General features: G+C 38.9%; 1 pseudogene; it reads right to left on the reverse strand.

Moving 5' to 3' along the window:
- Nucleotides 1–2820: 2820 nt before the first annotated feature.
- On the reverse strand, nt 2821–21602 carry LOC101717547 (PHD finger protein 20 pseudogene; annotated as a pseudogene).
- Nucleotides 21603–21815: the final 213 nt, after the last annotated feature.

A 21815-nucleotide genomic window follows, 5' to 3' on the forward strand; every position in this document is an offset into this window, starting at 1 on the left:
TAAGAAGACAGCCGGGGATTTAGCTTAGTGGTTCCACCGCCTGCCTTGCAGGCATAAGGAACGGAGTTCGATCCCTGGTACAAAAAAAAAAAAAAGAAATAAGAAGACAAGTAACTCTCTGATAGGATAGATAAAAAGAAACTCACACTTAAACACATCATAGTAAAACTGCAAAACACTAATGACAAAATCTTTAAATGTCTGTGGTTATTTTTTAAAATGCCTCCCTCCAATAGGTGGAGAATCTCCTTTCGTGTGAGGTGGACTTATTCCTGAAGAATAGAATGTTATAGAAATGAGGGTGTGCAAAGTTAGGTCATGAAAGACGTTGTCATTTCTGCCTTGCACACCACTAATTTGCTTTTTGTGGGAAAAGTCAGCTCAGTTACCACCACCAACTTAGCCGTGTGAGTGTGCCATCTTCAAAGCCTATAATGTGGCCCTAGTCGAGCCTTCATTGTATTCCACTTCAACTCCAGTGAACATCTTGACTGCAGCTTAAAGCAGAACCTCCCATTTAAGCAGCTTCTGAATTTTGTGAACCATGAAAATTGTAATATTATAAAACATTTTTCTTTATTTTTGGTTGGTGTTTTGAGACAGGGTCTTGCTATGTAGTCCAGGCTGGCCTTGAACTTACAACCTTCCTGCCTCAGCCTCCCAAGTGCTAGAAGTATAGGTATGCATGCACCACCACGCCCAGTTAAAAGTTTATTTTTTTAATTAAAAACATTTTTATTTTTTGAAATTAATTTATTTTTTGTCAAGGCAATTTTTATAGGTGGATAGTTTTTCTCAGACAAAAAACTTAGGTAGTGCACATATTTTTTAATGGTATCAGCAATGTTTGCAAATAACAGTTTCCAGTGCTCCAACTTGGGGTTAATTCACCTTGACCCAGAAAGTGGGGATGAAGCCCCTCAACATGGCTTTAAAGTAGGGAAACATACTGAGGTTATCAGAACTTGGGGAGTCTTCCTGCTTCCCTAAGATCAAAAGTCGCAATGAGTCAAAAAGGATTATTTCCTTTGCAAAACTTAAATGATAAACCCAGTAAGAACCACTTGGCAAAATTAGAGTAATTTGGTTTCTGCTTTCCTCTTTGAACAAGACATGAAATTGACTACCTTAAAAGTTACAGCTTCCCCCAGATGTGATACTCAAATGTAATTTCAGGAAAGAAAACAATAATTCAACAGTCATCATACCTCACAGTTGTGGCTATAGAAAATCATCCTCTTTCTTCCCTTTTCAGAAAAGCATCACACAATTCTTATGATTCAGCTGTCCGATAAATTGTCTAGAACACAGATAGATGCCATACATAATCCTTGAGTATTTCTTCTTATACCAGAAACACCAGTGTTAGCAATGGCAAACAGCCTCTTGTAGAAGAATTGGGTCAGTTTCATTATTAAATGTTACAGCTGCATGTATTCCTGCTCATGGATAAGCTATACAGGTCAGCTTGTCCTATAATTCATTTTATATCAAATGGCAAACAAATCTCTCAACAGCATTCCCTGAAACATATTGGTACAGAGGCCTGAATTCATGACCACAATGACCTGTGCCTTTAAAGCCTAACCATTTTAAAGGTTTCTCGAGATACTGTCATTGCTATTGAAATATTGGCTACTTCACGTTTACATAATAAATATTTGCACCATATAACATTACAGATTCATAAACCCATAATTAACTTGTGTTAATAGACAACTATGCTTTGACGTTTGCCTTTAGTGGTAAGAAAACATGAAATGGTCACTCTTCAAAGCATGGGGCATTTTCTTTAAATTTGTATAGTATGGAAAAACAAAATGTAGCAATTATACGTGGAACCATAACCTGCAAAAAGTAACTCAAATGTCTCAAAAGGTATAAATAGGTTGTTCCTGGACCTTAAGCAACATAGTTATCTTGATCTCACAAAGCAATACAAATAGGAACTTCAAAGTGTTATATTAACAATTCTGAAAATGGCAGCTAGTGGACAGATCCTTCAGGGAAAGAGAAAAGTGGCACACAAAGAATCTGAAGTTTGACAATATAAAATAAGGTAATTCCCCAAACCACATTCTTTGCAATAAATCTTTACAGTGAATGAGTTCAAAGTTTTGGGAAACATGTTTTTCAGACTTTAAATAGAACTGGGAAGCTGTCAAAATTAAGTAGTGGGTAGAGGGGCTAGGGATTTAGCTCAGTGGTTCCACCGCCTGCCTCACAAGCGCAAAGTCCCAAGTTCGATCTCCGGTACCAAAAAAAAAAAAAGAAGTGGCTGGAAGAAGTGGGTAGAAAATGCTGTCCTTTTGGTTCCAGACCCTGCCTGCTTTCATTTGGAATTCCTCCTAGATGCTTATTACAGTAAGGTTCTAGTTCCTCCACTGGCTGGTACAGTCTCTGTGACAAAAGCCACAACCCAGTCAACTCTGGGGTGAAAAGCATACAAAACTCATCCCTGGTACCATGAAGTCATGCAAGAGATGTGGTGAGAAAAGTGAAGAGTCCTAAGGAGAAGGCAAGATAGTTGAGGCCTCTGCTCCTCCCCAACATCCACAGCACGGTCAAGTCCCAACATTCCCATGAAGCTGGAAAATGAAAATGGTGCCTGCTGTCTAAACTCCATGCCACGGGCCGGGGATTTAGCTCAGTGGTTCCGGCACCTGCCTCACAAGTACAAGGTCCCGAGTTCGATCCCTGGTACCAAAAAATAAAAAAAATAAACTCCATGCCAGGCAAAACAAGAAAGGTTGGCATATGTCCCCAACCTGACGCAAAGTCAATTAAATAAAACAATGACTGATTTACAACTGTTTCCAACTAAACTTTTTTGGCTCTCATTCCATTTGTCATCACCAGTGGCACAATTTCAAGTGAAGTTTGTGCAAAAAGAGTCTCTTCATTCAGTGATGCGCACAGAAGGGAATCCCGAGTGTCTACTTGCTACCTTCTCGGGAGGCTTCCAGATGAGAGTACCCTGCCCTCCAGCAGCCAAAATGGCCTCTGTCCAATGTTCATCACACTCCTGGCCAGATCCCTGAAGTCAGTCAGTATCACGTGCATTCAGCATGCTAGGTTTATTCAAATATGCGAAGCTCTTCCTGCAGGTACCCTAGGATTGTGCCCCCATTAGTCTTGAGTGACGAGTTTCACGTGGAGCAGCAGAGAGCAATCTGCTGCACCTTGCCCAGGTCATCAGCAACTGCCTAATGCAATGCTTGGGCTGTGGAAGCCTGGCCAGTGGCTCCGGGGGCTCCAGCTCCCCAGTGTAGTTCAGCCAGCTCTCCAGCACATCCAGTTCTTTCTCGATGGGGTCCATCCTGTGCGTGACTTCATCCTGAAAAGATTCCACATGTGTCACCAGGTTAAACTGCCACTGATGCTGGGAGCTCACCAACCTCTCTCCACCTCTGTCCAGCAGCTTCTGAGCAGGAGCTTCTTCTGGTAGGACTTTTGGAGACATAGTCCTTCACTTTTGGGGGACTGAGTCTGGGGTCGCTGTTCCCTCTGCTCCTGTCTTGGTCCGGAGGCCAGCCCAGGCCAGGGGAGAAGGAATCATCACCATTCTCATGGAGTGAGTTGACTGCATCATCAAGGGCAGAGCTACGCATCTCCACCACCAACTTCTGTTCCACATCAGGGTAATAGGCACAGGGCTTCTGGTAGCAGTACTCATTGGTGATATAGGACTCTTCCACAGACTGGGGCAGGGGTAGGGGCTTCTCCACCACCCCGTTCAAAGTTATATAGCTGGGGGCTTCTTCCTTGCTCCTGGTGTCCATCACATGGATGTGTCTGGAATGAACTCCCCCTTCCCCTGAGTACTGTTTCCAAAGCTGGCACTATAGTTTTGGATCAGGATGCTCCCTGCTTTGCAAGAGGCTCACTTTGAGCTTGAGGCCGTGCAGAGCCTCGATCACTCTCTGCACATTCCCAAGAAGCTGGTGGGTGGCCACAACCTTCTTGGCATTCTGATGGGAGTAGTTCTCTTCCAAAAATGCCAAGCCATGCATAAGTCCTCTGCTCAATCACTCCTTGTCATACCAGTACTTAAAGCCTGGCCTTTGACCTGGAGGGTCTTGGCAAACATAACAGGTGTATTTCTCAGGTACATTTTCTTCCAGTAATCCCGTGAAGACCCTATGCTGCCAGCACTGGCACTCTTCACACTGAATCATGAAATCATTTTCCTCCTGGACTTCACAGATGCAAGGGACCACCTCATATCATAGCGGTCATCCCCATCAAGTTCCTCATCTGTGTTAGCAGTCACATCGACATCTTGACCACACTCCTCATCGCTCCACAGAAGAGGACTCACTCAAATTATCCTCCTTGGATGCTTTCAATTTCCTTTTGTGGTTGCCGGATTCTGTGCCATGGAGCTGTGGGCTCATATGGACTACACACTTGTGTGAGGACCCACACCTCGTCACACCAAATGCCTTGGGTGGAGATGGTTCCTGGAAAGTGTCACTGATCTCCTCACTGCAGGGGCATTCAGGATTGGTTTTCTTTTTCTTTTTCTTCTTATTCTTTGGCTTCACTCTCACAAACTCTTTGCATTTTTTCTCTTTATTCTTTTCCTTGTCTTTTGCAGTTGGAGAACTTGCAGCGACTCGCTTCCTAATCAAGTTCTCCTGGGCAGCCTTGTCAGAACCTGAAGAGCCCCTCATTTAGACATGCCTCTTCCCTGGGCTCTCCTCTGGCTCTGGTGACTTCTCTATCCCATGGAAATATTTCACGTGATAGTGCAGCAGTTTAGCTTTGCGAATAAATTTTAAACAGTCCAAAACCTTGCATCTAAATTTGTGGTCCAGGTCCACAGCTGGTGCATTAGATGTCACAAAATCATCCGTTTTCTTAAAAGTATTTGGTACTTCTACAACTGAAATCTCTTAATTCAGCAAGAGGACATGTCGGTTATGTTTTCATAGTGTTTTCTCCCATTGACTTGCAGTTCAACTCCAAGCCTGCAGCCCCTAATCCATCTCCCAAGGAGTGGCAAGTTAGCGCAGATGAGACTTGGCCAGCTTCCAAAGGAGATTTCAACTGACCTTCTTCAGATTCCTTGGTAGTAGCTGATGTATCTTGCAGGGGATTTGCAGCAACTGTATCAACCAAATCTGGTACAACCAAATCAGGATCTAGGACCTCATGGGCCCCATTAGTGGATACCCTGGAAGACCGTCTCCTGGATAAGTCTTTTTCAGAGCAGTTTTTTTTTTTATTTCTCCTGGGATGAATATTTGTCAAGTCAAGGACATTTTAATGTGACATCACTTCCTTTTGATATTTTCCATCTTCTCAGTTCCAATGCTATTGGTTGTAAAGTTTGAGAGTTTGAATCCACAGCAGTAGGAGCTATGGAAGGCAGTCTGCCTCGTTTCTTTTTGGCTCCCTCAAGTTCTCTTGCGGACTCTTCACAATGTCGTTTTCAGGTTTCTTGTCCACTTGGGTGTCTCCAGAGTACTCCCTGTCTTTGTCTGAAATGTTCTCTTTATCTTCCTTCTCGTTCTTGGGAAGGTTTTTCTCGGACACCTTTCCTTTCTCAGAACAAATTAACTTTCCTTCTTTGTCAGGCTGCTTGGGTGGCTTTTCTGTCCTTAAGGCTTTATATCCTCTTTGTCTTTCTTCACATTGACTGTGGCTTTTCTCTGCTCTTTAAACTTCTCTCGTTTATCAGGAGATGTTGAAAGACTTTTGTGATGTTTCTTTAGGCCTGATCGGAAAAAGCTTTGACATGAATATGTTTGACAGTCTGAACTACTCCATCACAAAATGTCACAGTGTAAGTACCATCCTTGTTAGCAGTGACTTTGGCTGGGTAAAAACGACAATCAGACCAGTAAGCAAGGACCTGCTTGTTTATCTGAAATTCAGAAGATCCATCCTCTTCATGTAAACCCTCTTTCCTCAGCTGTATTTTCTCTAGAGGGCGTAAATAAGGACTGTCCCAGCAAAACCATTCCTCATAACGATAGTTCCAGTACTTGAAATGGATGAGTACTTTTCCTTTTTCCTAGTCAACGTCTTCTATGTGAGCTGGATACCAGTTTTTTAAAGGGTCCTGGGCTTCTGTTAGGTGGATGCTTTGTCATTTTCAGTCATCAACGGGGCTGCCTTTATTCTCCTCACGGACCGCTCCTGCTGCGCCGCTCCAGGACCAATCGACCAAAGGACTCTGCGTGCTGCGCACCACGTGACCCCAGGGACCCGCCCAGTGTATCCCCCCCCCCCCCCGCCAAATTTTTTTTTTTTTTTCGGTACTGGGGATCAAACTCAGGACCTTGCACTTTCGAGGCAGGCGCCGGAACCACTGAGCTAAATCCTCGGCCCAAAAGTTTATTTTTTAAACTACTAAAAAATAATTGGGGTTGTTATGCATCAATCTGTAACTAATACAGTGGCAAAACAACTGTTAATACAAGTGACACTATTTCACCTAAGATTATTAGCGACAATGGAGGTTGGAAGACAGTGTGATGCAATCTTCAAAGTATTGTGAGGAAATAACTGACAACCTGTATTCAATGCACAGTTTTTAAAAATGCTTCAAGAATAGAAGCAAAGTAAGTACGTTTTCAAACAAAAACAGTTGGTCCTTAGCAGACTACATTAAAGGAAATTTTCAATGTTGAACTCCAGGCAGAAAGAAGATGCTTCCAAGACAAAAATATAAAAATGCAAAAAGGAAAGAACAAAAAAGCAAAAATTATATAACTAACTATAAATGAGCATTAAAGATATAGACTAAAAACTTTTAATAATTTGAGGTTTTAAAAAATAGAATTAAAATACTTAACAACAATAGCATACATATCAGGAAAAAGGTGAATGGAGTTAAAGTATTTTAAGTATTATCTTGGAGTAGGGTAGAGATATTCATTAACATCATCATCATCATCATCATCGTTATTATTTTGATCCTGGGATTGAACTCAAGCCCTCTTGTATGTTAAGCATATGTTCAGCACATGCTCCATCTCTGAGCTATAACCCAGCTGACATTAAATATTGATAAGTAAAATTATATGGTTTTAGCTGGAAGACTCATATTACTGAATATGAAGGCCTTATGAAAAGAGCAAAGAAAGGAGATTCTCTTTAATAAATTGGTTCTGGGACTGCTGGATAATCATATTGACCCCTGCCTTAGAGTATGTACAAAAACAAATCCAAATGGATTATGGGTCTAAATATTGCAGATAAAGCAACAAACCTATTAAGAAGAGAGTAAGAAAATGTTTTTATGACCTTGAAGTAAGAATGGATTTATTATGTGGGATAGAAAGACTTAAATGAGGGAAAACTTGATAAATTAACCTGAATTAAAATTAAGAACCAGATTTTTCAGATACTTCTGGTGAGAGGATGCATTGGCACAATGATTTTGGAAATGTATTTGGAGTATTTACAAAAGCTAAACATTAGAATTCAGCAATCCCACCCTTACATATATACCCAACAGAAATGCATACATATGCCCTCCAAATGACATGTACTAGAATATTCATAGCAGCGTTCTATGCCAGTCAACTGTGAAATGGGTAAATAAACGTTGGCATATTCACACAGTGAAGTACATACAGCAACAACAATAAACAAATCACAGCTACACATGATATTGATGAAGTTTACAAACAGTGCTAAGCAAAAGAGGCCAGACAGAAAAGAATACACACCATGGGATAGCATTTACATAAAGAACAACAAACAAATAAAATTGATTACAATGTTAGAAGCCACTCTTTGGAAGATAATAATGGGAAGGAGACCCAGGGAGGAGGCCAATGAATTGATATAATAATTTTTTAAATTTTTGAGATGATTACACGGTATGTTTCATTTTGAAGATTAAGGTGTTTGCCTATATATTTTTCTGTATGAGTATCTTAATTTAATAAAGTGGTATATACTTATTTACGTGTGCACGGTGCTGTGGATCAAACACAGGGTCTCACACATGCTAGGCAGGCATTCTACCACTTAGCTACAGCCCCTCCCTTTACATCAAAATGTTAACATTGATAATATCTGACTTCTACACCTGTGTTTTCTTTATACATCTCTGTGCTTTCATTAATGGATATTTACTTTTTATAACAAGTTTTTAAAACCCACAAAATAAAACACAGTAATTATTATTTTTGAGTGGCTATATATATGCTTGGCATAGCAAGCCTGTTATTAATGCCTCTTTATAGATGGAAAAATAAGACTATGAAAAAATAAGTAATTTGACTAGCACCACAAAGCAAGAGGGTGATAAAGCTGGAGTGTGACTAGTTGGTTTTTTGCGATTCCTACACTCAACTCTTACCATTATGCTGTGAATGCTTAATCAAGATCTGAACACAGTTTAACAGAATAAAAAACAATTCCAATTCCAAAGACATCTAGAACAGAACCATAATTGTTTAAAACACACACAGACAAGAGGACTTAAAATAACAAAAATAATCCAATATGTTATCCCTGTACAAAGGATAGTGGGAAATTGTCTTTGTAATGCATTATAATTCAGTGTCCACATTTACTAAATGAAAGTAGCTATTTCATAAGAATAGTGTAGCTCTAAATAAGGTCAGTATATAGCTCTACAGAGTATGTTTGTATATACAATCAGATGAGAAGGGATGATGTACAAGAAGGAGCATTTGGGTAATTGATAGAAACTTGGAAAGCAAAAGTGTTCAGATAATTAATTGCATTGAATGTAAAAACACAAACTAAAAATACAGAAAATAAGCTTGTCAGTTGTGATAACATTCAAAGAGCCACAAAAATAAGTTGTATATAGAATGAATTAAATATTTTTAAATGTAAAAGTGAAATTACATGCATAGTTAAATGGGATGAAAATTAATGTATATTTGAGGAAATTATTTATAGATGAATCCCAGACACTAGCTATTAATTTAATCACTTAATAAGGAAATTGAATCTCATCTGGCTTTTTGGTTGGAGGCATTTGTGTTTGTTTGTTTATTTGTTTGTTTGTGTGAGAGAGGGTTTCACTGTGTAGTTCAAGCTGACCTTGAACTCATGGCAATCCTCCTGCCTCAGTTTCCTATGTGCTGGGACCACAGATGTCCACCACCACGCCCGGCTTTGGAAGCACCTGTTCTCATGATCCTTCGAACTAACTCTTAGTTTGGGGGAGCAAATCTCCCTGTAGTTGCTGCTTCTGCTTCTTCTTCTTCTTCGTCTTCTTCTTCTTCTTCTTCTTCTTCTTCTTCTTCTTCTTCTTCTTCTTCTTCTTCTTCTTCTTCTTTGGTACTGGAAATTGAACTTAGGACCTTGCACTTATGAGGCAGGCATGGTCCCAGTAAGCTAAATCCCTGGGGCTCCCTGTAGCTTCTTAATAAAAGATGCTTGGAGGAAAACTTGACACCTGGTTTTTCTAAAAAATATCTTTATTTTGCCCTCACACTTGATCATAGTTGGCTGGGCACAGAACCTTGGGGTGAAAGTCATTTTTCTATAAAACCTGAATACCTTGATTGATTTTTGCTATGAGAAGCCTAGAGCTTTCCTGATGGCCTATAGGTCAATGTCCCATCGTCTTGCTCCAGAAGCCATTAAGACATTCTCTTTTCCTCAGTAGATTTAATTTTTCATAATTTTGTTGCTCGATGTGTGCTCTTTGGGGGAAGCAACTTGCCTGCATTCACTGACAGCTCCACCAGTTTCTATCTGACTGTCCTCACTTGCTTAACTTCTGAGTGTCTCTATACATTCGTCTGCAAAAAATGGGAAAAAATAATAGTGCCCACTTTATAGAATTACTCTGAGAATTAAATCAGGTTATACATAGGACTTAGAACAGTTCCTGGGCCATTGTAAGGATATGATAAATGTTAGTTATTAGTATTTACTGTGCTGAGCACTTAGAGGACCTTTCAACCTAGAGATTCATGTCCCTTGATTCTGAAAGTGTCATGTGTGAGTGGGTCTATTTCTTTTTTTTATCTTGTCTTTCTGGAGATCGAAGTCTCTTCCTTTTATGGACAGGCATTTGTGGTACTGACCTTCATTTTCCTGGAAATATCCACAAATATCAATATCCTTTCTTTGAGGCTATCCAGTTTCTTCAGAGAAGACTCCTCCAGTCTCCTGTTGGGGTTTGGTTGGAGACTGCTGAAGGAATGGAAGCCAATCTTTCAGCAGGAAGGGGTCAGAGTGTCCCATAGCTTAGCATACAGCTTTACAAATAATTCTCACTTCAGCCCTAATTCTTATCCCTAATCTCTACTGTATTTGGTGTCTCAACTTCAGAGCAACACTGCTTCTTCTTCAAAGAATAAAATGTTAGTCTCCTTTGTGACGAGGGAAGGGTAATGGGTTGAAGAAAAGGATGAGGGGGAGGAGTGTATGAGTACCAGCCTGTTGTGGACCTAGGGATATAACTGCAGAATTTCTATAAATCTGTGTTTTCAAACCTCTGTCCTCCATGAAGCCCAGGGTCTGCAAGGTCTTCTCAGGGGCCTCGCTTCCTGATTGACTATTCTGTAAGTTTTGCTAAAGTGTTTTTTTATTAGTATATGCTTGCAATACATAATAACTGCATACATCTTGGGGGAATTGGTATATATACATATCACATCTTAATTTCTTTTTTACTTCCTCTTCCCCTCCTCTCCCTCCTATCTCTTCCATCCCCATGGCACCTTCCCATCTCCACAAAATCTGCCTCCTTGTTTCCTATCATCTTTTATTTTGCTCTGTATAGTTTGGGTTTCTCATATACGAGAAACCATGCAACATTTAACTTCCTATGTCTGATTTATTTCATTTAGCATCTTGAAATCCAAATGCATCCATTTTCCTACAAACTACTCAAATATATTGTTCATGATAGCTGATTGACCATTTTCTTTATTCATTCATCTCTTAATGGGCATATACACTACTTCCACAATTTAGCTATTATGAGTTGTGTTGCTACAAACATGAATATGCATGTGTCACTGTAATACGATGTCTTTAATTCTTTTGAAAAGATATCCAGAAGAGATACAGCTGAGTTGGGTGGAATTTCTATTTTTAGTTTTTTGAGAAATCTCCATGGTGATTTCCATAGTGGAAATCATTTACATACTAGGTTTCTGTTGTTGTTTGTTTGTTTGTTTGTTTGTGAAAAGGTCTCCCTATGTAGTTCAGGCTTGCCTTAAACTCATTATGCAGCCCAGGCAACATAACTCATGCCAGTCCTCCTGCCTCAGCCTCCTGAGTGCTGGGACTCACCATGCCTGGCATTTTCATACTAGTTGGCATTTCCATACTAGTTTGCATTCCCTCCAACAATGTAGAAGGGTTCCTTTTCCTCCACAACCTTGTCAGTATTAGTTTTTTGAGTTCTGGTGTAAGGTGGAATTTCAGTGCTCTTTGATTTACATTGTCCCTAATGATCAAAGATGCTGAACATTTTTTCATGTGCTTATTGGCTATTTGAACTTCTGAGAAGTGCTGATTCATTTCAATTGCCCATTTTTTTTATTTGAGTCTTTTATTGTGGGGGTCTAATTTTTTTGAGTTCCTAATATAATCTAGATATTAGTCCTCTGTCGAAGACGCAGCTGGAAAAAATATTTTCACATTCTTTGGCTAAATTATTTAAGTGAATTTTTATGAAATTAACTTAAAATACTCTTCTGTCATAAAGTATTATAATTCTCAATTATTAGAGGACTGTAACTCTTAGCTCACTTGCAAAGAAAACAATATAATATTTCTTCACCTGTAAAATTTAGGTAACAAAGTGAGAGGGATTATGTTTACTGTCATCACAGATATATAGTCTAATTCAGTTCAAACCAAAACAACTCAAGAAATATTTTAGTCCCTACTTGTGCCAGCACTGTTCTAGGCACTTGTGACACCTTATTAACAAATATGTCTACTATGCTGGAAAGTGACATGGAAAAAGTATAGCCAATTAAGGGGGTTTTGTAATGTGAAGTTGGGAGGGAAGTTGAAGGACAGGCTGGATTTTTTTTTTTGTACCAGGAACTGAACTCAGGGCCTCGTGTTTGCCAGCCAGGTGCTGTGTCGCTGAGATACATCCCTGGCCCAATAGGTGACTATCAAAAAGCATGGTCGGGATAGGCTTCAGTGAAAAGCCAATATCTGAACAAAAATGAGAAGGTAAGAATGAAGGTATCTAGAACAGATAGTTCAGTGGTCCACAAGTAGAAACAAGGCTGGAGTTCAGAAGAGAGGTAGAGAAGTGAGTAGAGCAGTTTGTTAAATCAAGATAGTATTTTAAGTCATAAGTCCACATGAGATCACTGAGGTAGGGACCTTCGATAGATAAAAGCGATAGCCATGCCTTTCATCAAAAGAAGCAATGAGAAACATCCAAATTTTGGGGAAATCTGAAACCATAGAAGCATGATAGTACAAATTTAAGTACCAGTATATATTACTCTCCTTTTGTCCACTAAAGCTATACAAGGACTTATGGGGAAAGGGAACAATTTTCTTAAAAAAAAAAAAAGTAACTGTAGCAACAGAAAAAAATCTAGAGGTACTTGCGTATATTCTGAATTAATAGCCTTACATTGGATAGTTCACATTGACAATGCTCATGGACTTTAACTGTTTAGATAGATATGTCTCCACATACGACAGAAGTTATATTTGGTGGTGGTACACACCTGTAATCCCAGCTACTCAGGAGGGTGAAGCAGAAGGATAGAAATTTGAAGCCAGCCGTGGAAAATTCGTAAGACCTGTTTTAAAATAAAATAATAAAAGGGGCTGGGGATTTAGCTCAGTGGTTCCATTGCCTGCCTCACAAGCCCAAGGTCCCAAGTTTGATCCTCGGTACCAAAAAAAAAAAAAATAATAATAATAATAATAATAATTTTAAAAAGGGGTAGGAATATAGCCCGGGGCTCCCTAGGTTCAATTCCAAGTATGCAAAAAAAAAAAGTTGAACTTGCTTTCCAATTATGTTTGGAAATTATGTTTGTAGTAGTTATTGTAGTTCCTTTAACTATAGTGAAGTCTTAGGAGTCACTCCGCTTCCTCTCCCATATTTTTCTGCCTCAATTTTGCAGTCACCCTTCCTTTGGAGGTTCTTTGGTGTAGTTCTCCCAGGGGCTATCTTAAAGGCACCTTCACTAAACAGAATGCATGTTTTCAGATCAATCCTGTATATTTGGTAAAGGGAAAGTTAAAAAATTTAAAGTGGCAGGCACCAATCTTAATATATCTATTTTTTTAAAAGATATCAGAATATATTAAGGAACTATGGTCAAATTTTAAAAGTGTAATAATAGCACTGTGTTTATATTTTACAGAGGGCTCACCTTTTAGAGGTACATACCAAAGTGTTTATGGATAAACAAAAAAGCATCATTATAAACTGGCCTACATAATTATTCAAAACAATTCCTACACTGCCAAAAGAGCAAAAAAAAGATTTTTAAAAAACTACTGGAGCATACAAAAAAGGGGAAAAAAAGAAAAAGAAAAAGAAAAACCCAGGTATGGTGGTACACATCTATAATCCCACCACTTGGAAGTTTAAGGCAGGAGGATTGCCACAAGTTCAGGGCCAGCCTGGGCTACATAGTTCAAGCCAGTCTGAACTGCACAGAGAGACCTTGTCTCAAAAAAAAAAAAAAGTACTGGAACATAATACTAAAGGAATTGTGAAGAAAATAAGACATAATACTTTGACATTAAATGTCAAATTGTTACAATTACTAATTGCTTTACATATTCTATATGAGGTCAAATGCTACAGCCCCTAGGCAAAATGTAATACAACACCTGTTTTTTTAAACAAAGTTTATTGAAATACTATTATCCCCATTCATTTGTATCAGTAGCTGTCAACCAGGGACAAATTTTGCCCTCCCAACAAAATGTTTTTTTGTTCTTATGATTAGAGGGCAGCAGCTCCTAGCATCTTATGACAAGAGGTCAGGGATTCTGTTAGACATCACACAATGCACAGGACAGCTACTGTTACACGGCTGAACATTATTTAGTTCTAAACAGCAGCCAGGGTTTAGATACCCTAGCTCAGTGATGGTGAATCTTTTAGAGGTGAAAACCTACTTATTTATTACAAAAAGCCAACACTACAATTAAACCTGAATACTGAGGTTTTAGTTTAGAAAGAGCAATTCATACATTAACAGCTTTTGTCAACATGCGTGTCATAGGTTTGGCACCAGAACCCTGGCTTCTACAGTTTCTGGCTGTTTTTACACAAAATGATAGAGTGAAATAGCTGCAACAGAGACCATACACACCCAATAACATCTAACATATTTGTCATCTGGCCTTATACAGACAAAGGTGCCAATTCTTGCTCTATGGGAAGCCAAAAAATACAAATAACTATTTCATGTACAGTAGATTATCTATTAATTCTAGAAGATTCCCTTTAACATTATCTCTTCTAAAAATAAGCCAACTAACATTTTAATTACACCTCTGTTAGCCATATAAAGAACCAAAGTAAAAGTCTGCACTATATTTTATTGATTCATTAAAGGGATGGTAAAAACAGTGATTCTCAAATGTCAATCCACAGATTACTGATCGGCCATGAAATTTTCACTGGTCCATAGCAAAACATCAAAAGTATATACAAGTTTGGGAAATTTTCATAAAATATATTTAATTCAATATAAATGTCTGTTCTTTATTATCACATACTTTCTACATTTCCAAACACTAAAATACCTTTTATTTTCGGAAACAATCCCAATAATAATAATCCCATATTTATTTGCTGCTTTTACTTCTTTGTCTGAGAAATGTCTGTTCATTTTAGATGCCCATTTTTGAATTGGGTCTTTGAATTTGAGGGGTCTGATTTTTTTCAATTCTTTATATATTCTAGATAGTAGACCTTTGTCTGAGGTACAGCTGCTAAAAAAATTTTCACACATTGTCGGTTGTCTCTTAGCTCTGTTGGTAGTTCAGAGAATATAGCTTTCTATCCATCAGAGAGTCCACACTGTAGAGAAACATTATGAATGCAGCCCTTGTGGGAAAGCTTTCAGGCATGACTCATCCTTTGCTAAACACGACAGAATTCATACTAGAGAAAAATCTTATTGTTGTAATGAGAGTGAAAAAGCCTTCAACAATAGTTCATCATTTATTAGACACCAAAAGAGAGCCGGGGATTTAGCTCAGTGGCACCACGCTTGCCTTGCAAGCGTAAGATCCTGGGTTCAATCCCCAACACCGAGGGGGAAAAAAAAAAAAGAAATGAAGGACACATTTAAGAAATACCTTCAGTGGTGATAATATGAAGTAAGTCAACATCAGAGAAACTGTTAAAATAAAATCCTCTAAAGCACTGGATCTCTGACTTAGATTTCAAGAACAAATAATTTTTTAATGGCTTGATACATTGCCAACTATTAATTTTGCCATATTAAAAATCAACCAATAACAAATGCTGGCGGGGGTGTGGGGAGAAAGGAACCCTTCTCCATTATTGGTGGGAGTGCAGACTGGTTGCAACCACTGTGGAAATCAGTATGGAGATACCTCAAAGAACTAAGGCTAGAGGTCCCATTTGACCCAGCTATTCCCCTGCTGGGTATCTTCCTAAAAGAATTAAAATAATCATACCACAGTGATATATGTGTACCCATCTTTATAGCAGCACAGTTTGTAATAGCTAAAGCTTGGAAACAGCCCAAGTGCCCATCAACTGGAAACTGGATAAAGAAGATGTGGTTTTTTTAATAAAATGGAGTGCTACTCAGCCACAAAGAATGAGAAACTAGAGTCATTTATAGCTAAATGGATGTATATTGATGCCATACTCTTAAGTGAAATAAATAGGACACACATGTGTAAATGCCAAATAGTTTCTCTAGTGTGAGAAACTGAAAGTGTAAATAAGGATTAAAATGATTAAAATGAATAACTGATAATTTGAAATAGGAAATGGTCCAAAGGTGGAAGGGTGGCAGGAGGGGAAGGGGAAAGGGAAGAAAGGAAAGGAAAATTTATGAGAAAAGAAAAAAATGGAAACGAAATCTATGTAAATAGGGAAGGGTGGAGGGGGTGAAGGGTGCACAGGTAATGGGGGAAAAAATAAGAACCAAGATACATCATGTTCAGGTACAAGCACCCAATGATAAATGTAAACAAATTGTATACCTAAAATGTGCCAATAAAAGAATTTAATAAAAAAGAAAGTTATATTCTCTGGCTAAAGGTTTTCCCACATTCTTTACACTTATAAGATCTCTCGCCAGTATGAGTCCTCTGGTGTTGAGTTAGGTATGTGCTATGGCTGAGGGTTTTATCACATACGTTACAAATACAGGGTTTTATACTAGTATGAATAATTTCATGTTTTCTGGGGTGTTTAACCTGGAAAAGTGCTTTTGGATAGTCTTTGCATGCAAAAGGCTCCTCTCTAACATAAGTTCTCCAAGGTTGGATCAGGCTGAAAGCTTTCTCACATGCCCCACATTAATAGGTTCTCTTCCCAGTAATACATGTAATATACTATTTAGTTAATGCATTTACTAAAAAGGACAGCCTTTCCTATTTGAAACTCCCCTCACTTTCTAAAGATTTTAGAATGTATCTATATTACCCAATAATTAATATATATAGACATATATATTTGAATGTATACATTTATGTATACTGTATATGGTCAGCAAAATAAGGGATCACAGTAAACAATTTGTGCATGTGTGTGTGTGTGTGTGTGCTGCTAGGGATTGAATCCTGGGCCTCACACATGCTAAGCAAACATACTACCACTGAGCTACCTGTTGTTTTACAACAGGCCATCTCATTCTAACAATTGCATTGCATTCTATTGTATGGACATCCCATAACTTGGCATTTCTCTACTGAAAAATATTTAGGTTGTCTCCAATTTTTCACTATTACAAGTTACCCCACAATCTATGTCAATACACATGTATTCGTCTATACTCCTGCCAGTATTTCATTGGATTTACTAAAGAATTGTTGGGTGGTAGGTGTGAGTATACTCAGTAAAAGCATATTCCCTAGATTTGACCCATCTTCAAGATAAAAAATTAATTTGTGACAAAATACTAACTATTCTGTAAAATCTATAAGGACAAAGACTATCTATTCCCCCTATAGTGTGCCAGCAACAATATTCTTGGATGATAGTTTCCCTAATATATGCTCTTTCTATTCTTAACCATCCATTTTGGACCCTTTTGTGCTAACACCAGGACTTTCTGTTCACAGCAAAATCTTATTTTCTAGGATTTCTAATCACACTTTAGTAATAGCTCCTACAAAGTCCTCAGTGACAGAAAGATACATTTTGAAGTCGGCTTAAAAAGCCAGCAGAAATGTTTAGATTATTTCAAGGAATAAGGAATCTCTTAATTTGTGTGTGTGTGTGTGTGTGTGTGTGTGTGTGTGTGTGGTATTTGGGATTGAACTCAGGACCTTGTGCTTGTAAGGAAGGTGCAGTGCCAATGGAATCTCTTAATTTTTAAGGTAAGAACAAGACTGACAGGTGTGGTGGTGTATGCCTGTAATCCTAGCTCTCGAAAGGCTGAGGCAGGAGGATCATCATGAGTTCAAGGCCAGCCTGAATCATATAATGAGACCCTGTCTCAAGAAAAAAAAAAGACAAATATGATATTTAAAGTGGTTAAATCTGGTAGTAACATTCAAGATAATTCAGAAAAAGAAATTATACAGCTAGGTGTAATGGCTCATGTCTGTAATTCCAGTGCTTGGGAGGCTGGGCAAGAGGACTGCTGTGAGTTTGAGGCCAGTCTAGGCTGTACAGTGAGACCCTGTCTCAAAATATATATATAATATATAAATAGAGAGAGAGAGAAATTATAGTGATTTGGGAATAAAATGTTGGGAACTTGACTTACCACCATATGTATAAGATGAGGAATAGAAGTGGATCTAACAGGTAATATCAAGGAAGAAACTACCTTTTTGGCTTTCTGAGCAACACCGTGGCGGTGGGCAAGAACAAGCGCCTTATGAAAGGTGGCAAAAAGGGAGCCAAGAAGAAAGTGGTTGATCTATTTTCTAAAACAGACTGGTAAGATGTGAAGGCACCAGCTATGTTCAACATAAGAAATGTTGGAAAAACCTAGTCACCATAACCAAAATTGCATCTGATAGGCTCAAAGGTCCTATGTTTGAAGTGAGCCTTGCTGATTTGCAGAACAGTGAAGTTGCCTTTAGAAAATTCTAGATAATTACTGAAGATGTTCAGGGCAAAAACTGCTTGATGTCCAGGGGATGGCTCTCACCTGTGACAAAAAGTATTCCATGGTCAAAAATTGGCAGACTGTGGATCAAAGCTCATGTTGATGTCAAGACTACTGATGGTTATTTCCTTCATTTGTTCTGTGTTGGTGTTACTAAAAAAAATGTAACAATAAGATACAGAAGACCTCTTACGCTCAGCACTAACAGGTCTGCCAAATCCGGAAGAAGGTGATGAAAATCAGGACCTGAGAGGTGCAGACAAATGACTTTAAGGACATGGTCAATAAACTGATTCCAGACAGCATTGGGAAAGACATAGAAAAAAACTTGCCAGTCTACTTATCCTCTTCGTGAGATCTTCGTCAGAAAAGTAAAAATGCTGAAGAAGGCCAAGTTTGCATTGGAAAAAATCATGGAGTTTCATGGTGAAGGTAGTAGCTCTGGAAAAGCTACTGGGGAGGAGACTGGGGCTAAAGTTGAACAAGCTGATGGATGTGAACCACCAGTCCAAGAGTCTGTTTAAAATCTAGATTTTTGGGCCGGGGATTTAGCTCAGTGGTTCCGCTGTCTGCTTTGCAAACACAAGGTCCTGAGTTCGATCCCCGTCAACAACAACAACAAAAAACTAAAATCCAGATTTTTAATAATGCTAAATAAAATCCTATTAGTGTGGGGAAAAAGAGGAAGAAGACATGAGGAAAGAGGAAAAAACTAAGCAAAAGCATGATACATTCTTGCATGATTTTCAGAGAATGAAAGAACATGAATGTCTTTATTCACACTGTATTGCCTTTCTCGATGTCCTAAATCAATTCAAAACACTTACCTTTCATGGGTCATTTTGAATTTGGGGAAGAATCAAAAGTTGCAGAGTGCCAGATTATGAGCCTGCCTTTCCACTGGATGAAACTCAGAAGTAGCATTCACTGTAATTTTTATCATACTTTGAAAGCAACTCACAAGAAAGGACTTCCAGACTGCTTCAGAAAATGGCAAGAACAATGGGATAAATCTGTGTGAAGTGAGGGGGAATTTTTTAGGGAGATTAATAGTAATGTGCCTTTTATTGTAATAATTTTTAAAATTTGCACATTCATCATATATTTTTATCACAATGTGTATAGGTATGGAAGGGACAATTAATACCATGTGAATGTCTTTGTGGAAGTTTTTACAGAAATAGAATAACAGTGTAAAATAAACAGTCTATTTAAGAGTTATGGCAGAGATAGCTAGCTGTTACCTAAAATTTGTTTTCCTCATTTATGGCCATACCACTAGATAATATTTCCCAATTTCCTTTTCTTTTTCTTTTTTTTAGTACTAGGGATTGAACATCGGGACCCTGTGCTTGTGAGGCAGGCTCTGGAACCACTGAGCTAAATCCCCAGCTCAATTTCCTTTTCATTAGATTACGTAAAGTAACAAAGGTCTTCCCTGTTAAGTGAATGAAAGTAATGGGAATCACTCTTGTTGGCCCATAAAAACTTCCCAAATGAGCTCCTTTCTGCTCTTGTTCTATCCTGGCTAAACACAAATGATGAAACACTTCAAAGGATCCTTGGTGTTTGAACTGCCAGACAGAGAAGAACTGTCAACTGACCTAAACAATTTCTCCAGGCTGGTATATGATCAAGAAACAAATTCATATTCTGTGTGAGGTAATTTATGGCTCAAAATTTGTTGTAGAATTTTGGAGTACATTTGTAATAGCAGTTTACCCTCTCCTAAGGAAGGCAGAAATTATTGATAAGAAGCATTAAAATAGGAGAGGAGAAGGAAGAGGAAGGGAGGGAGGGAGACAGACAGAGAGAGAGAGAGAGAGAGAGAGAGAGAGAGAGATTCTTAATCTGTTGGTGGAGGAAAGGATACCAACATGGCAAAGCCTGTATAAACTAATGCTGCTATATAGAATACTGCTATAAGAACATAGACTGCGGAGTCAGAATGACTAGATTTAAAATACTAATTCCCCCCAATACTGACTGCCCTGATTGAATTTCTTAATTAGCCTTCTTTTCTCCATTTGTAAGATAAAGTTAATATAGGACTCACAGAGGCCAGCATGATATTTGCCTGTCATTATTAGCATTCTTAGACTGTGTGTTGAAGAAGACTGGTAAAAGCCATCAGATTTGGTAAGAAGGAATTCTCAGGTGATTTCTAAAAGAGCCATGAATTATCCAGCACAAAAAATTAAATTACACAAGTGTATCAAAATAGAAGCTGTGATCGTGGACTAAAATTTAGAAAGAAACTAAAAATGGAAATTACTGAGAGAAAATGAAACAAAGGATAAAATGATAGAAAATCCAGTGAAGTGGATGGGTTTTAATGAGGAGAGTTGTATGTATGTTAGGTGTACACAGGAAAGAAACTACAATCAGAACAAGAGTTAAAATACTGGGGAAAGATGAAAAACAAAAAAGTCAGGTCAAGAGAAAAATGAAATTAACCCTGATAAGGAAGGTACCTCTTTCTTCTGACTCCAGAAAGACTAACAAAAAGATGCATGCTGAGGAAGAAGGTGATAGATAGTGGAATGGGCTTTCTTGTGCCCACCTTCCATTCAGAGCCTGAAGGTTTTGAAGGAAATTGTCCAGTCAACATCACAAGGCCTTACTGCCTTGCTTTGACCTCAACATAGACCTTCTGAAATCTATCGGCCATAGTTTGTCTCCTTTCTCCAGTTGGCAAAGCACACCAGGTTTACAAAGCTGACATCCTGCTAACAGGGGAAGAAAGGACTGTTAGTGTTGAAGGCAGAGAGTCATCCCAAGAATTAAAAAATTTAAAATTAGGTCCACCCAGCCCTGTGTGCAGAAAGGAGGACCGAGGAACTGTGTGCCCTACAAGACCTGGGTGGGAGAGGAGGAGAGTGGCCAAACTATCAAATCCTATCCAGTTCTGCTCTTGGGTTTTCCACAGCACGGGGCAGCAGAAGTGACAACCAAAAGACCAATCTGATTGAAGAAGAGATCAACTCCTAGGAGGCGAGACTAGCTTCAGGACTAAAGTGTTACCCTACTGTTGATGGAGAGTGTGGTGTCCAGTGGTTCCCAGCTTTTGTTCCTTTCAAAGAATTGGACAAAGACAACTGATAAACCTAAGAGTTTAACATTTATCAAAGAAATGGGGAGGAAAAGAAGAAGAAAGAGAAGATATTTCCGGCACCCAGGACAGCCTACTATTAGAACAAGAGGGCAGTGCCATGAAGTCAATGGCTGCCATCTTCTATATCTTCTTTTGACATCAGATCTGGCCGTCCCACGCAGGGCTCCAAAGCTGCTCTGCACATGCATCTCAGCAGTCATTTGACCACTCTCCATGGCTGACAGGTCATGCCCAGTTGCCCAGCCATTGTTGGCCATGCCCTGGTCTCCTACCTCACTACCACAATGACCAGGTGAGAGAGAGCCTTGGGAAATAGACTTAGAGAGGGTGAGAGCTAAACAGGGATCTCCTGAGATTCCCCTGGGAGGCCCAGGCTCAGACCAGAAAGATCACATGGGCTGTATTCTGTTGTGGGAGGCCAGGTTTGGTGGGTATAATTGTCAGAGGGAGTGGACCTGAAGGAGAAGGCA

The sequence above is a fragment of the Heterocephalus glaber genome, unplaced genomic scaffold (assembly GCF_053883595.1).
Source record: "Heterocephalus glaber isolate CG9 unplaced genomic scaffold, H.glaber_assembly_v1.0 deba00001452, whole genome shotgun sequence".
In the NCBI taxonomy this organism is placed as follows: Eukaryota; Metazoa; Chordata; class Mammalia; order Rodentia; family Bathyergidae; genus Heterocephalus; species Heterocephalus glaber.